Here is a 16305-nt window from a genome sequence, read left to right as displayed (position 1 = left end):
ACACACGCGCCAGTGTTAAGAGAGCAAGATTGTAATGGAAATACATTGGGTGTGATTGCCTTTCTCTTCCCAATTCCAGCTCTGGAGTTGTTTCTGCCTCTAACGCCTAAGGAAATACAAAGCATCTTATGTTGGCTCCTCAATCCACAACACGATTACTACACTCAATCTATGTTATCATCTATCCTTCCTGGAAAACTCGTTGATAGGATGGGAACTTTAGCCAATAAGCCAGCTTTGAGTTATAACCAAGAACTCTGAGCCATTCGCAAAAGTACCAGTGGGTATAATAATATATGTCCCATAAAAGAGACTATAGTCTGAGTCCACCATGTAAACAATTGTTAATATGCTTTGTGTTTCGGAAATATGTTAAAGGGCATAAATTGTGGTGTGTGATATTTCAGGAAAATCACGGTGGTCAGCACAGCTAACTCTGATCTTTTAGACAAGGGGCAAGCATTTGCATATAAGCAGCTGAGTGATCATTTTTTTAAAAAGATTTTATAAGTTATGGATGTAATTGCCTGCATCCATAGCATGTAAGCAATTTTCAAGATGAATCTAAATTAGTTTCAGAGTGGAAAGACATTTGAAGATAGAATTGCCATTTATTACAGGCTTTGCTTGCTTGCATTGGCTAGCCCTAGTCTAGCAGCTTTTCATTTTTTTCTGACTTTTCCACTGGGACTCAAAGGACTGGTCCATGCTCATTCTTATCAGAAAAGTCATATTTCTTTGTGGAATAAATGTAGTGGAGTTGTTCTCAACCAGACGTGCTATTGCCCAAGGAATGTTTAACATCTAGAGATTTTTTTTTTTTTGGTCACAATTGGAAAGGGTTGTTGTGGTGGTGCCATTAGCATCCAGTGGGTAATGGGCAGGGATGCTCCAAGGCATCCCATAATCACAGGACAGCCCCCACCACAGAGAATTATCCAGCCCCAGAAGCCAGTAGTACCAAAGTTGAGATCAAGAAAAATATTGTCCATCTAAGATAAAATTTGAAATGTCAAAACATGCCACCGATTAAAATGACCTACAAATAAATTAAACTTATGTGGCTACTGTCCCAAATGGAAATTGTCATAATCATTCTCTATTTTTAATACAAAACAACATGGCCTTTCAAAATGAAGGACAGATTTCTGCTGAAGGGACCACATACCATTATTTTTTGAAGATTACAACTGTAAGGGTGTCTCTAAGGGTCAAGAAAGCGTTTTATCCCATTTTTGGTGTAACGTTGGTTCAAGAGGTTGTGTTACCCCCACAACAGCAGGATGCCCCCCATCTTGAACTTTGGTCTGATGTCAAGACTAATGACAGGACACACATACCACGAGGGTATGAAAGAGTGGGTTACTCACATAACAAGGCTTAATGGGGTGAACAGCATGGCTCCCAAGTTGGACCAAACATGGCTTGAGAGAGCAGAAGAGGAGGCCGGCTTGGGATTTCATGGTAGTTGTGGGGGGCAGGGGGTGAGCGGGGTGAGGGTCCCACATGTGGACAGGGACTGGCGGGGTTTGAGGTCCCTGCTGATACCACAGGAGGAAACACCCGAGCTTTCTTAGCGGCTTGCTCAGATATGGGCAGAAGAGGAGAGGGAGAGTGGGGCTTAAAAGCTGTCAGAAGCCAAACATCAAAAACTGGAGTCAGACTCTCTTACAGGGAGTCATGCTGTCAGGCAATACAGACATCAGGGCCTCAGGAAGTTCAGTCGCCAGCCGACTGGCTCTGCTGCACCATCCATGGAGCGGCCTTGAAGCCTCGCAGCAGCAGTGCAGCCTGACAGCTGGCTGCAGACGTGTGTGGCTGCAGGAGCGCCCCCAGTGCCCTGCGGCGGACAAGAGGGGATGCAGCGAAGCAGTGACCGGCGCGCACACCGGTGTCAGACACGTGCGTCTTCTGATGACACTGCCCTGCTCGGCGGCTGTGTCTCCTCGAACGGTCTGCTTCAATCCAAGTTCACTAGACCAGGAGGAAAACAGACAGGGCTTTGGTCTGCTGACTTAGGGAAGTGAATTCGCAGCTTCGTTTCAATAAGATCAGGCATCATCTTGAACAGAACTGAATTTCTAGGCTTCCGTATGTGAATGCCGTGCAAAGTACTGTAATAAGGAATGGGAAAGGCATCATTTATGACCTTGCAAGCCTCTTTTTTTATCTTTAAAAGGGAGCTGCTGATATACCTATTGTAGAGTCTGTAGGGACTAAATAATGTATGCAAACTGCTTAGTGGTAACATACTCATTCGTTCAGACTCTTTTTCGGCCCGTTAAGACACTTAGGTTCCTGTTTTAGCTGATGAGTGTGTGTGTAAGTCTTTGAAGACATATGCTTAGTTTTTTATTTTGCTCTGGAGGTTTCCTGCATTGCCTCTCATTGCTTGGAAATTCTTCCAACAGCTGGCACTGGAAGCAGCGGTTCAAATAATGGGTGTCAGTCCTCAGCTCCACCCCTACAGGCTCCAAACCCTGCCAGGACCTCGTGACCATATCCCCCTGGTACCTGGGGGTCTGGAATGAGAAGAAAGGAAAGGGTGATATAGGGCACAGCCCGATACCAGATTGACAAAATGGGATGGAAGTTAGTAAGATCCAAAGGAACACGGCAAGTGCAAAAGGCCTAAATAATATACAAGATAAGTCTTCTGGAGTTTCCCTTTCTCCTTCAGTGCATACATACACACGCACACACACATGTGTAATCTCTGATAAAGAGATTGCATAGACCTGGTCTGTTCTGTCATCTTAACTCAGGGCCCAAATCATTAGTAATAATCCTCTCTTTGTGACAGATGACTGGGTGTCATGTTTTCACATACAGGCATTTATTTTTGTAATTACCTGTTGTCCAAATACTAATCTTGCAGGCACTAGCCTTTCCAAATTTTCTCAGTTTTCTAGTCTTTCTATGGCATTTTATTCTATTGATTTAGCTCTTCAGTCTACATTTCATTATGGGTATTGACTTTGTTCACACAAAGGATAAGCCATTGGGGAAAAAGCAGAATTAAATCTCCTATATGTGGAGGGTCATATATCATCCATTTCTTGTCCCTTATTACAGTACTTTGTACAGTTTTCACATAATGAAACCTAGAAATTCAGTTTTGTTCAGAATGATGCCAGATCTTACTAGGAACAAAGCTGAGAATTCACTGCCATAGATCAGCAGAACAAACAAAGCTTCGTTCATAAGTTTTCCCACTGCCCTCGTGAACTTGGATTTGAGGCAGGCATCAGAGAGGTGGGACTGAGGGGAGAGGACCCAGTGTGGTCAGTTCGGAACCACCAGTGACTGAGGTAGAGTCTGCAGTCCTCTGGGTGCCCTGACCCAGGGTAGAACATTCCGTCATAAATACTTTGAAGATCAGTGAGTGTCCAAAAATTGGGATAGGAGGGTATCATACAAACAAGAATTCACAGCCAGACTGAGATCAGAAGAAAAGCAATTAAGGAAAAATTAAAACAAGTGGGGAAGGAGGAAGCAGAAGGAGAGGGTCTGGGTCATTGCCACAAACACACCAAGTCTGTGCAGCTCATTTGTATGAGCTAATGAGTGTCTGATACGTAGGTGGGCCTTTCTACTAATTTCAAAGGCAGAGCTGTGATTGGCACCAATGGATGTCAGTAATGTTTGAACTGTGTTTGCCATACTCCTGAATTGTTGGGACTGTCGCAATAAACTGAGCTTTAGATAATCTAGAGAGTCATTAGACATGAAAACTTGCTCATGTGTATATACTACAAGCATTTTTTTAGAAGATGCCTAAATGTTGATAACTTTTTAGTATTTTCCGTAAGTCCTTTCTTCATTCTATCTGGAAACTCTTCTTCAGTTGGGCATATTAAGAACATCCCAGTGATTTGAGGATAAAGCGAGGTGCCTGCCATGGGTTTCAGTGATTTGAGTTTATTCGTGCTCCTCCCTCCTGCATTTCCTCCGGTTTCTTCTCCTGCACACAAAGGAGCAGGCGTGTAGCCAGGCTCCCATAGTCACACCCAGGCAGCCATACACAAATGGGAGCGTGTGTGCACATGTGTATGCTGCAGGGTGGCACCCAAGGTAATGTCACCTAAAGATTTAAAAACAGATTTGCCCCTTTTTAGATGACAAGAATGGATTATTTTTAAATTTTCAAATATTTTAATATATTTTATCATATATTTAAAAATTAAATCAAAGTTTTAAATTGATATAATAAAATTTAAACTTAAATTTTCAAATAGTTTTAAAATGTAATTTTTAAACATAAGACCATCCACTTAAATAGCATGCCTTTAAAAAAAACAACTTTTTTATTTGATGTTACACGTGGGAAGGACTGACTCGTATTTACTTCTGTATGATGGAAATGACTGGTGACCACCACTGATGAAGACTTGATTTATTTTTTGGCCTGATTCCCTCTTTTTATAAGAAAAATTAGCTTCATCTATCAAATATGCAACCAAAGTATCCCAAGTGTTTGAAGGTCTTATACAGTAAACGTATGCAGTTCAAAGATAAGAACAATTTATCTAGGAAACCAGTGCTAATTTTATTTCCTAACTTCTAACAAACCCCTTCTTATTTGCCTTACCATCCTAATTCTAATAAAGCACATTTTTGTTTTCAAAGAAATGGAATTTTCAATTCTAGTGGGAAAAAGTTTATCAACAGCCTATTTTGTGTTACTAGGAGACTCAGATATTAATAATGTACAGATACCTTGAAGGAATCCACAACCTCCTGCACAGACAGTGTGCAAACAGGGCCTCATCACACCACATGTTAAGCACCATGGAAGGGCAGGTCCCCAGCCTATGACAGTGCTTGCCACAGCTTAAAACCCAGACTCATGGAATCAGAGCAAGCTTCCTGCTTCCTCTGTGATTATGACACAGAATTTTAAATTAGAAGTTTCCAGAAAAACGTAGCCTAAGCTATACTCACTTAGAATTGTTGGGAGAGGGCTCAGGTCTATGGGTATCAGTCCTTTGGGGTGGTGTGTGTGTGTGTGTGTGTGTGTGTGTGTGTGTGTGTGTGTGTGTGTGTGTATCTCCATATACTTCCAATATATTTGTACCATTTACACAATTTTTTTTTTTCTAACGTGGCGTTATCTTTCTTTGGTCATGTTAACTAAAACATAGAAATTAACTCCTATGTATAAAAATATGCATACCTTCCCCCCCACACACTTTTTAGAACATTCCATAAGTGTAAAAAAATTCAGACTTGTTTCTGTCCACTACACTTAAAGTGCTTCATAATTTTTATTTTATTCTTGGTTCTTTCCACCTCATATAGTTCAAGAGAAGGTGCTATCCATCTTTGCAGCTGATTATCTTTGAACCATTCCTCCTCCTTCCTTCATCATAAATTGTTCAACGTTTTATGCAGAGGAGTCTGTGTTAGTTACTAGATGTCGGTAGACAGTATACTGTCGAGCTTGCAATGTGGGCTCTGGAGCCAGGCTGCCTGCCTTCGAACCCTGGCTGCTCTACTCTTTCTCACTTTCTGATCTTGGGCAAGTTTCTTTACCTCTCTGAGCCTCAGTTTCCCAAACTGTAAAATGGCAGGAGAATCCACATGACTTCAGAGAGAACACACATAGGCTGCCAGCCAGAGTGGGTGGTTAAGAAGTGTGGGTTATTGGCCTGGCCGGTTTGGCTCAGCGGTTAGAACGTTGGCCTGCAGACTGAAAGGTCCCGGGTTCAATTCCCACCAAGGCACGTACCTCGGTTGCAGGCTCATTTCCGGCCCTGGTCAGGGGGCATGTGGGAGGCAACCAATCAGTGTGTCTCTTTCACATAGATGTTTCTCCCTCTCTCTCCCCCTTCCACTGTCTCTGAAAAAGCAATGGAAAAAATATCCTCAGGTGAGGGTTAAAAAGAAAAGAAAAAATGTGGGTTATTGTCAGTATATGTCGCAAATGTAAATTAAGGAAATCTCTTCCTAACAGTTAAATGTAAAACCAGTCTTGTAGTGTTATAGACTGAATGTCTGTACATATCTGCTTTACTTGCACTGTTCATCATTCATATTTTGAAATCTGTTATCACCTATAGGACGCACTGGAAGCACGCGTCATATGAGGCTCTATGCTGAGCCACTGTTGAAAAAAGTAGACTCAACCACTGGAATCAAAGAATCATTCACACATGCAACATAAAAGGACACACAAACATGTCCAAATGCTTCATACACTGATGTCGTGAGAATGTGGAATTAATGAATATATTCATTCAACAGACACCCATTGAGCAGCTGTAAAGTTCCAGACTCTTTTCTTGGCACTGATGATACAGCAGCGAGCAAACTAGACCCAGATCACTAGGGGGAGGCAGCACTAAACAAGTTAAGTCCTAAATCTATCATATGTCAGATGGCATTAGTGGCCCTGAAGGAAAAACAGCACAGTAATGGGGGTGGGGGTGGGGATCCCCTGCTGTTTTACATAAGGTGGGTCCGGAGAGTCATCTCTGAGAAACGGTGTTTGAGCAGGACAGGAAGGCGGTGAGAGAGGCCCATAGAGTGAGTTCTCAGGAGGAGAGTTCCCATGCACAGAGCAAACAACCAAGCGGGGGGCAGGGGGAGCTTGTCTGCACTCCAGTTTTCTGGGGTTGCTGTGACAAAGTACCACATTGGGTGGCTTGAAACAACAGAAATTTACTCTTCCATAGTTCTGGGGGCCAGAAGTCCAAATCGAGGTATCAGCAGGGCCAGGATCCCACAGAGACTGACAGAATGCTCCCTAGCCTCTTCCTAGCTTCTGGTGTGGCCCTCAGTCCTTGGCTCATAGACACATCGCTACAGTCTCTGACATCGCATGGCCTGCTCCTCTCTCTGTGTCCCTGTCTCTCCTCTTTTTGTAAGGACACCGGTCATTTTAGAGTTGGGTCTACCCTAGTGACCTGATATTAATATGATTACATCTGCAGAGACCCTGTTTCCAAGTAAGTTCATATTCGTAAGTACCTGGGGTTGGGATATCAACATATCTCCAAGGAGGGCACACCTCAGCTCATTAAGGAGTACCCAGGAGCAGTGACGAGGTAGGTGCCCAGGGCTGGGTTGTGTAAGCTCTGCGGGCCAGAGGCCTTATCTTCAGAGAAGAGCAGTCAGGCCTGTTTTTTGGCCGGGTGGTTTGGAAAGTAGCACATTTTGAGAAAGAATGCCTAGGGAGATTTTGAAATCCATTAAATGGTAGAAGGAGAGGATAATGATGATAGGAAAGAAGATGAGGAGGAGCCATGAAGGGGAAGGGGAATTTATAAATGAGGTGGGCAGGATTAACCCAGAAAATATAAAAGTGTTTGCTTTTGGGAAGACACCAAAAAAGGAAGGCAGGTTACCTCCTGGTAACCCCTTGTGGTGATCTCAGAATGATTGAGAGAGTGCAATAAAAACAGAGTGGCTAGGACCTGAGGGAGATGTGGGTAGTGCCTGAGAGGACCTGAAAGGACACTGATACAAAGGACAAAGACTTCAGATGGGAGAATCTGCGCGTGTGGGAGGGGATTTGACTGAGAACCCTCTAGGGCAAGGCTGGGGAGAAGTGGCCAGGAGCAAGGAGGCAGATGAGCAGAAGGAGGCCCTGGGAGGTAGGCACTAGGAAAGGAGCCGACCCGTGTCTGCACTCGGGACACAGCTGGGTGACAAGTAACAGGTGTGCAGAAAGAAAATAGAAAGAAGGCAGTGACTTTCACAAACAGAGCTATAGGATCTATTTCCAGAATCATATAGGATCTCAAGTTTAAACGCAGTGAGGCTGCCCGCTGGGGCAGCAGAGAGCCACCTGGCTGCGCCACTTCTATAGCCATTGGCCGGTCTGGCAGAGAAAACCAGCGGTCAGAGACGACCGTGGGGCCTGACTTTGTGTGAGGGATCATCTCTTCTCCTCCCTCCCACTCCCCATAGCATAGGAGAAAGAGGGAAGAAGGGGGGGAGAGCCCACGAGGGGGCCGGGACGCACATCCAACCTGCAGCAGGAGGGGGTGCCATAGGTGGGGAGAGGGCGAGGACTGAGGTGGTCAGGTGGACAGGCCTCATTCTTTGTCACTGGAATGAGAACATTTTAATAACCCAAAGCGGATGAAAGTTAAGCAGTTGGACTCCTGTTGTGTTGAAACATAGGACTCAGGCAGGGGGAGTCCTGAGGGAAACCTCCAGGTGCAGAAGGCTCTCTTTTCACAACAGTGATAAGTCAGAGAGCTGTCCCCAAAAACAGGTTCATGGCTCAGGAAAATGATGTAGCAGGCATTTTGCTAAACTCTGTGACGTTTACCTTGCTGGGTTTGCTAAAATTCATGCTGAGCTATTTTAACTTTATTTCTTCTCTGGGCTCTGCTCTCTTGTTTCAGTGGGTTATCTTTCTATCTCCTCACCCCCCAGAAATGGTTTGTATCCCTTCCAGTAACTAACAAAAGAAACAAAGCACCTACCTAAATGTCGGTCCGTTCTCATTTGCCTCACAAGTAGAGGACCAGCTCTGACCTAGTGGCTCCTCTCCACACTTTTTTCTTGGCACGTTTCTGAATGAGATGCCTGTGTCATATTTTTCAAAAGACCTGTACCTGAGGAGCTAATCCCTCCTTCAGGGCTGTAGTCCTAGTTCATATCCAACCTGAACTTCTTCAGCTAGCGTTTGCAGTCGCTCCCTTTTCTCCAGTCGCCAAAGAAGAGGCATCTTGTTTATCTGTCTTTTGCTCTTCCCTTCCAAAGAGTCTTCATGTTTTCCTGGCACACAGACCACAGAGAACATTTTGTCAGAGTTCTGATAGAAATCACGCAAAGAGCCTCCACACATAAATTATAATGCACTCCTCCCTTTCTGTGGTTTCACGGCAGTTCTGTGCCTTGCAGTAGTTCCGCAGCCCCTCTCACTAATCCACCCTTAAGTAAATGGTCTTGCACTCACACCTCTTGCTCCTCTGACCATTTTTCTAACTCCTCCAGTGTTACTGTTCCACTTCACTCTGGATTCACTTTCAGACCTCAGCCTGATGGCTCTTACAGATGTGTTGATGGCCATGCTCCCTGTGTGTGTTCCTGGAGCCAGATTCCATGGAGGACTGGAGCCGTCCTGACTTGAACTAGAGCCTCAATGGACTTATTTAAGTGCATGTAGATCTCTAGCCAAGCCACACGCCTGTCATTCAAAGTCAGATTCTTATTGCAAGAAACGTGTCTCTATTCCAAAACTATCCCATGGATGTTTTGACATGTCTCTTTCCTACTAGGTGCACTTCACCATTGCAGAGGATTTTAAAATGTTTCATGTAAAGCTGTAGTTGGTCATTACAGGATGACTATTCTTTTTTGGTAGCTCTAGTGCACAGTTTAACTAAACCTCTACTGTAAGTGAAAGGAAAAAGAATCTATTTTGTTAAGAGTGCTTCAAATTTCAAATTGCTCTCTGCATTTGCAATCCTTCTTAATTAACTTGCCTCTTGAATTCAGAGTAAAGAGTTAAGTAGGCATTAACTTTTATTTATAATAATTTTATGTTCTGAACAATTTCTGCATTGCCTTTGGATCTATGCAGGCTGTCTTCAATTTCCAAAGACTTTTTGAAAGAAATAACCTTATAGGCTGTCTTTAATTTCCAAAGATTTTTTTGAAAGAAAGAATCTTACCATTGAAAATGTGTTTTCCCTGAAGACAGTGGTACATAAAGAGACCAGGTTTCCTAGGACAGCTCACAAAAGCCTCATTAAATCAAAACATCCCTGAACTATAGCAGTGGTGAAACTTCAGCAGATAATCCAGAAAATCTTGCATCTCAAATTCCTTAATCTATCACAGCAGCCAAATCCTTTTTGCTGTGTAAGGTAATATATTTACAGGTTTCAGGGATTTGGATGTGGACATCCCCAGGGCAGAGGAACTATTCAGCCTGCCACAGAAGTCCTTGTCCATTGAAAAGAAACACTTAAATAACTTGGAATTTTAAAAATCGGAATTGATGTTTTCTGTCCCCTGTAAGGTCCTAGAAAATTTTGAGTATTTATGCTTCACTTCAGTGCTTTGAAAAAGACCTTGATGGATGCTTCGAATGAGATGAGGCACAGTAATCTTGGGAAAAGATTTTGATTCAACTCATGTAATGATGGAAGGAGCAGATAGAAGTGGGAGAAATCATCATGTGACACAGGTCAAGAAAAGCAACCAGGTAACCCCACTACATGTGGGGAGGGCTGGTTACTCTTATAACCCTCCCAGCAGGAGAGTTGAGGCCACACTGAGGCTTGTTTGATTGGCAAGATGCTGGGAAATGGTCATTTCTGGGATTACTCAATGTGATTTTACCTGGCCATTGTACTAAAGAATTAGAGGATATTTGGAGGGAAAATGGAGAGGTAGCTGTTTAAAAAGAAAGGTAATTTTTCATACCCACTGGCCCAGGCATAGTACATGTACAGGCTATAGTGAATGCACACTTCTATAACATGCAAAAGGAACAGACAGGGTGAAAAATGGTGTCATAAGCCAGCTGGGATTGTGTAAATGAAGTGAGAGCCCGTTGGCCAGCCAAAACCCCAAATTCTCAAAACTACTACAAAGATTGCTTTCCTGGGGAGGTACTGGCGATGCCTGAAATAACGATGGTCCCCTGGCTCACAGCACCTCATTCAAAAGTAGTTAGCTTTTCTGGGTTACTTTATAGATGATCAGTGTCTGAATAGAATAGCTCTCGCTGTGGCTTTGACAGTATCCAATACAGTTCAGGCTAATAAAGAAGCACGACAGGTACCAGGGATTTCAGTGCTGTCATTGATCAGGAAAATTCAGGGGTTTTTTTAATCCCAGTCTCTGAGGAAAAGTCAATCACTACTTACCTCTACCTGAGAGACCATACAATCTATTTTAACAGTTTTTACACAAGGGTATGTTAATTCCCTTACCTGTAGCTAGAAATTCCTGTGAAGAGACTCAGATTTACTGATGATAAAAGATACTGCAATATACAACTTTGATGATCAGTAATTACTGGGCTTGCAGAAGAGCAGGCTGACAGAATTGGAACTAGCATGACTCACAAGAAGGTGAGACTGGCTTGTAACTTCTACAGATAAGGGCGGACCCAACAGGGAAAATGTGAAGAATCGGGATATTTCTCAACTGATGGAAACATGTCCTTGATGCCACCCTGAATGAATAAGAAACATAGTACTTGGTGGAACTTTTTGGGTCCAGAAATAGTCACTATTTTTTTGGCAAGGGCTTTCCCAAGCCTCTGCTTGCCTCGCGTATGCTGACGTCTGCTTCCAGCCAGTCGCGCGGCGGGCCCGCTGTAAGAGCGCGTGGTAAAGGGCGTTGATGCACATCGATGTTTCTCTCTCTCTCTGTCTCTCCCTTCCACTCTCTCTGAAAAGCAATGGAAAATGTATCCTCGGGTGAGAATTAAAAAAAAAAAGAAAGAAACTAGGCAAGGAGCAGCACCCTGTCCTTGGCACGTCCTTGTGGAGAGCAGACCCTGAAAGGAGAGCGCCGTGGCCCGAGCAGACTTCAGCTCGGTCAGGTGTGCAGGTACAGCCACATACCTGCACCTGCAGGCAAGAATAAGCTGGCGGGTAAAGCGGGAGGTGATCGATGCTTGGCTACTAGACCTAAATACCACCCAGATAACCCAGGATAAAGTCTTTAAGGTACCTGGTAGGCAGCCTTAATTCCATCTGCGGCCTGAATTCTCCTGTGCCATGTACTGTACTTATCTGCAGATTTGGGGACTAGGGCATGGACGTTCTTGGGGTGGTCGGTGGCATTAATCTGCCTATACAACCTGTTGGAGGGAGGCAAATTCTTGCTCAGCACTTAGGGGCCCTGGAAGCACGCCTCAGACTAAAGGATGCCTCATACCACTTGCTCTGTGGGGCCGTCTGCCTCCAGATAAGGTTCTGGAACTGGCCCACTCACAGACCATTTTCCCCTTGACTAGGTTGGCTTGATCACACCAGTTTGCTCCATCTTGAGGACCACGTGGTCTCAAAAGCTAGTTCATTAATCATATGTTGGTCAAGTGCCAACTGTAGTTATGAAAATCCCCTTTGGAAAATTTCAGAGCAAATCATGATTTCCTTAATTTTTTCATTCAGATTTGCCATTTCCTCACCTCTATAAACATGGATATCTATATTAGTAAATACCTCAAAAGGTTTTATATGTCTCGGAGTTTCCAAAGCTAACATTTTCCCCCTTTTTGCTAGTCCCCCAGGCTCTAGATTTAATTTTTCTACAATAAATGCCCTAAAAAAAAGAATAAATAGATAATTTGTTTTGCAATTTAGATTTTTTTCATTTTAATGTCTTACCCCTGAAGGCAACAGCAGAATATGAAGGTTGTGAATTATGAATAATCTTTCTTACTGTCCTGACATCTATCTCTTTACCATTTAGCCCAGCTCACCTAATGGAAATTGAGTGTTCAACCATGAACTGGGGCACTACACTAGTTCCCATGCTTTCATATATTTTTTGCATTAAGGAAAACAAGATATCTGCATATCTATAATTAGCTAAGATATTCAGATTGGCTCCTGTAAATAAGATGCAGGTGTGCGTGCAGCAGAAGCATTTTGTACAATGTTGGCTTTTCTCTTGGAAAAATTAGTCTCTCTCCATGAAATGAAGAGAGAAAGCTCTAAGAAAAACATTGTTAATATGTGCATGTTTGCTGGGCCAGTGTCACTGTGTTCACAGTTTTATAATACTCCATGTGAACAGCAGGAAAAAGAGTGATTCCGATTATAGTGTATGCAGGATTTAAAAACAGAACAGAACAGAATTCTTCCCTGAATCCCCACTTCATTATTATTCCTCTGTATTGACCAGCCTCCTAAAGCTGAGAGTATAACCATTGCCTTTCTTCTAAACTGGGGGGAAGAACTTCACTTGGCAACAAAATAACATATTTGAAAATTCTTAAAGAATTAAAAATGCAAATCAGGACATTTATGTATCTGATTTTTTAAAGGCATAATTAGAAAATCAATAAAGACAGAAAATAAGGAAACTTGATTTTTTTTAGCTGGGATTTTATACATTGAAGATATTTTAGAACAGTTTATTAATAAACTGTGCTGAGAGCTAACATCTGACAGTGGAGTAAAACCAGAGCATTTGTGATTTATAACTGGGGCTCCCGCCTTCCAATCTATTGCACTCCAGGACTGAAGAACCTTGAACAGAAGTTATTAATTTAGAGAAATAATCTTCTCAGCTTCTGTGGCTACTTTAATTATCGGAAGGTAGACTACCTACAGGGGAGGTTCTTTGAACCCACAAGTGGTGGATTATAAGAAAAAAATTAATACTACAAAATTTAAGTTGGAGGAACAGAATGAATAATTGAAGGAATAGAATGAATCCCATTTTGGTGGAAGGAGGGGGAGGAGACATTTCTGAATTACTTTCTATTTAAAATATATTAATTAATATTTATACATATACATTTATTATATAATATATTGTTACACTATAATATATGTGTATATAACATGATAGACATGTGCGATCCAGTGCCACCAACTTACCAGAATTACTAGACGAGTTGTTAGGCCGTCGGAATCTCTGAGCTGTTTATCCTGATAATAGAGTCTGGAATAAAGTCCCCTTCTCCACTGAGATGGCACTTGGTTTAGGACGCACCACACTGTACTCGCTGGGATTCCTTGGAACATGAGTTTTCATCTCGGAGGTCGCAGGCGCACCCATCAGTGTGTGTTCTTACTGTACCAAGTTCAGGTGCCGTCTGAGTGCTCCGCTTGGGCTGAGGCCAGCGCGAAGAGGCAGTGAGAGTGAGCCAGCTGAGCGGCCTCCAGAGTGACCCGTATTTCAGGATGCAGCGTTGCGAACAAATCCCTAGCAACAGCTTGCTTTGCGTTCAAGATGAACGCTCGAGAAAATAAGGTTGACATGTTCCAGCTTGTGGATCCTCAGGGGAGCCGGTCACAGTGGTTGAATCCGCCGGGGGGCCTGGGCGGAGGAGCTCACAGCTTTCCCTTTGCTCGGTCTCTCGGATGCCCCGCACCCTGCGCTCTGGCTCTGGGGCCAGAGCCAACCAGGAATCGCAAGGTGGCCTTCTGCAGTCACCTTGCTGGGGCTCAGAGCACAGAGCTGTCAGAATAAGAAAGTCAAAAGTAAGTTAAACAAACGATCGAGAGATGTGGGAAACCCTACGTGCATGCTGAAGCGCTAGCCATAAATTCCCAGAAGGCAGGCAAATGGTGAGAACGCTTCCCAGCTAAGGTGTACTTCTGCATGACCCATAATGTCTTCTGTGGTACTATCTCCCCAAGAATTCTCTTGCCACAACTTCCCATGTCCTTCCTCTGCTCAGAAAGCACGGGCCTCCATGTCCTGACACCTCAAGTAGTTTCTTATTTCCATGGTTTTCAGTGCCAGCCCCAATTTGGTCTTTTCCTGGCCCCTACAGCACTCTCTGCGTCCTGCCTCTGCCAGGCCCCCATGCGGGCAGATGCCCTTCTCCACAAGCCTCCCAGAGTATCCAGCCTCCCACTGCTTCTACCTTTGGGTCCCTACAGTCTCTTGTCCACAGCAGTCTTTAAATAAGTGTGTTAGGGCAACTCATGTTCCCACATTCCTCAGAGTAAACCCAATGCCCTGACAGTGGCTGGAAGCCCCCAGCTGCAGCCCAGCACCGCCTCCCATTTGCTCTCATCCCTCCCCTCCTTGCCCCTGCTCCAGCCACACTGGCCTCCTGTTTCTCCCTCGGGACCCGTGTCACCCCTTTACATATTTGGCCTCTGCTCAGATACCCTCTGACCATGGTGCCCTGACCACCCCCCCGCCACATCTTTCCTCACCCTCTGTCCTTCACTGCTCTGTCTTCTTTATGGTTCTTATCACAGGGGAGGACCCGGGTTTTGAGGGTCTTCGGCTTGTGCAATTTAGCAAACCCTCTTTAAGGAGCAGACCAACAAATTATAACTAGAAAGTCGCTAGGGCTTCCTCCGCATAAAGCTGCCTCTCCTCTTCACCATTAGCACGACCTATTGGCTTCTTTCCTGGTCTCTTTACTTAATCTCTGACTTCTCCGCAGTGCAGGGGCTTGGTCCATCTCACCCACCTCCGAACCTGAGCAGACTGGGCCCTCCATAAACGTTGGTTAAATACAGGACTGTCGAGTTCATACAAAAATGTGAGCTTTGGGATATTCATAGGCTTCTCATAGTCATTCTGAGATGTTTTAATAATTTTCAAATAGTTATCTATCTATCTTAGAGGGCTTGTGTTTCCAAAACTTATGCAGTGCTCATCTAAAATTCTCATGAGATGTTGAACAATACGTAAATTTAGCCTCGCCACCCACAAATATGTTAGATTGTGTATTTTTTCAATGAAGCGGCACAAGATCAGATTAGTAATTGTTCATCTGAAAGCAGACACTAATACTCAAGGGAGATGATTAATTCATTATTTTAAAAAATAACAGAATTTGAAGAGCATTTGTTTTCCGTTGCTCTTATATCTTGATTTAAATTTTCTATATAAAATTATTCAGTTTTATGTTGGCCTCGTGTGTGTAGACAGGACGAGATAAAAGAGAGAGAGAAAAGGAAGTGAAAATCTGAATGAATGCTGCATTAGATGGAGAGGTCTCCTAACTTCATGAAGAGGTATCCTAACTAACTTCAGTATGTCCGTGCGATGCCCGTGAGGATGTATTAAACTTATATTTAAACGTCTAAGATCATTATAACCAGGCTATTAAAAGCTGAAACAAAACCTTGTCTCCATTTTTGTTTGGGTACAGGACTCCTTCATCCTTGAATCATATAGATACTCACTTCAATTATTTTTGTCTTTAGTTGGCATAGTTAGTTTTTAAATTCTTGGAATGTGCACAGTGTATGGTCAGCTTCCTTAAAAGCTTTTCCTATAATTCAATCCTTCGACATTAGGTTGTGATTCTTCTTTTTATCACATCTAAATACACTAGGCTCTATTTCTTGTCATCTGTGTTATTCTACTGAGTCATTTGACTCCTGGATCACTATCACAATGTTTTAATTACCAAGGGTTTATGTAATACTTACATATGAGATGCAATAATCCCCCCTTTTATTTTTCTTCATCAAAGTATCCTTTGTTTTTATTGCTTGCTTAAGATTCCAGATGAAAGAATCATTTTGTCGCATTTGAAATTAATCTCTTTTGAATTTGATTAAAACTGTGTTCAAACTATAAATTTTGGAGAATCCCTAACCTTTTCAGTGTCCACTTTTTTTTCATTCATAAACAAGGAGGTGTTTCATTATATTTATGACTGGTTTTGTTTGCATTGCT

General features: G+C 43.1%; 1 protein-coding gene across 3 annotated transcripts in view; it reads left to right on the top strand.

Moving 5' to 3' along the window:
• CTNND2 (catenin delta 2) overlaps positions 1-16305 on the top strand; it is a 688120-nt gene that overhangs the window by 494461 nt on the left and 177354 nt on the right. The gene's annotated exons all lie outside the window — the stretch shown is intronic.

Source organism: Miniopterus schreibersii, assembly GCF_964146895.1.
Source record: "Miniopterus schreibersii genome assembly, chromosome: 3".
In the NCBI taxonomy this organism is placed as follows: Eukaryota; Metazoa; Chordata; class Mammalia; order Chiroptera; family Miniopteridae; genus Miniopterus; species Miniopterus schreibersii.
This window is presented reverse-complemented; position numbering and strand designations above follow the sequence as displayed.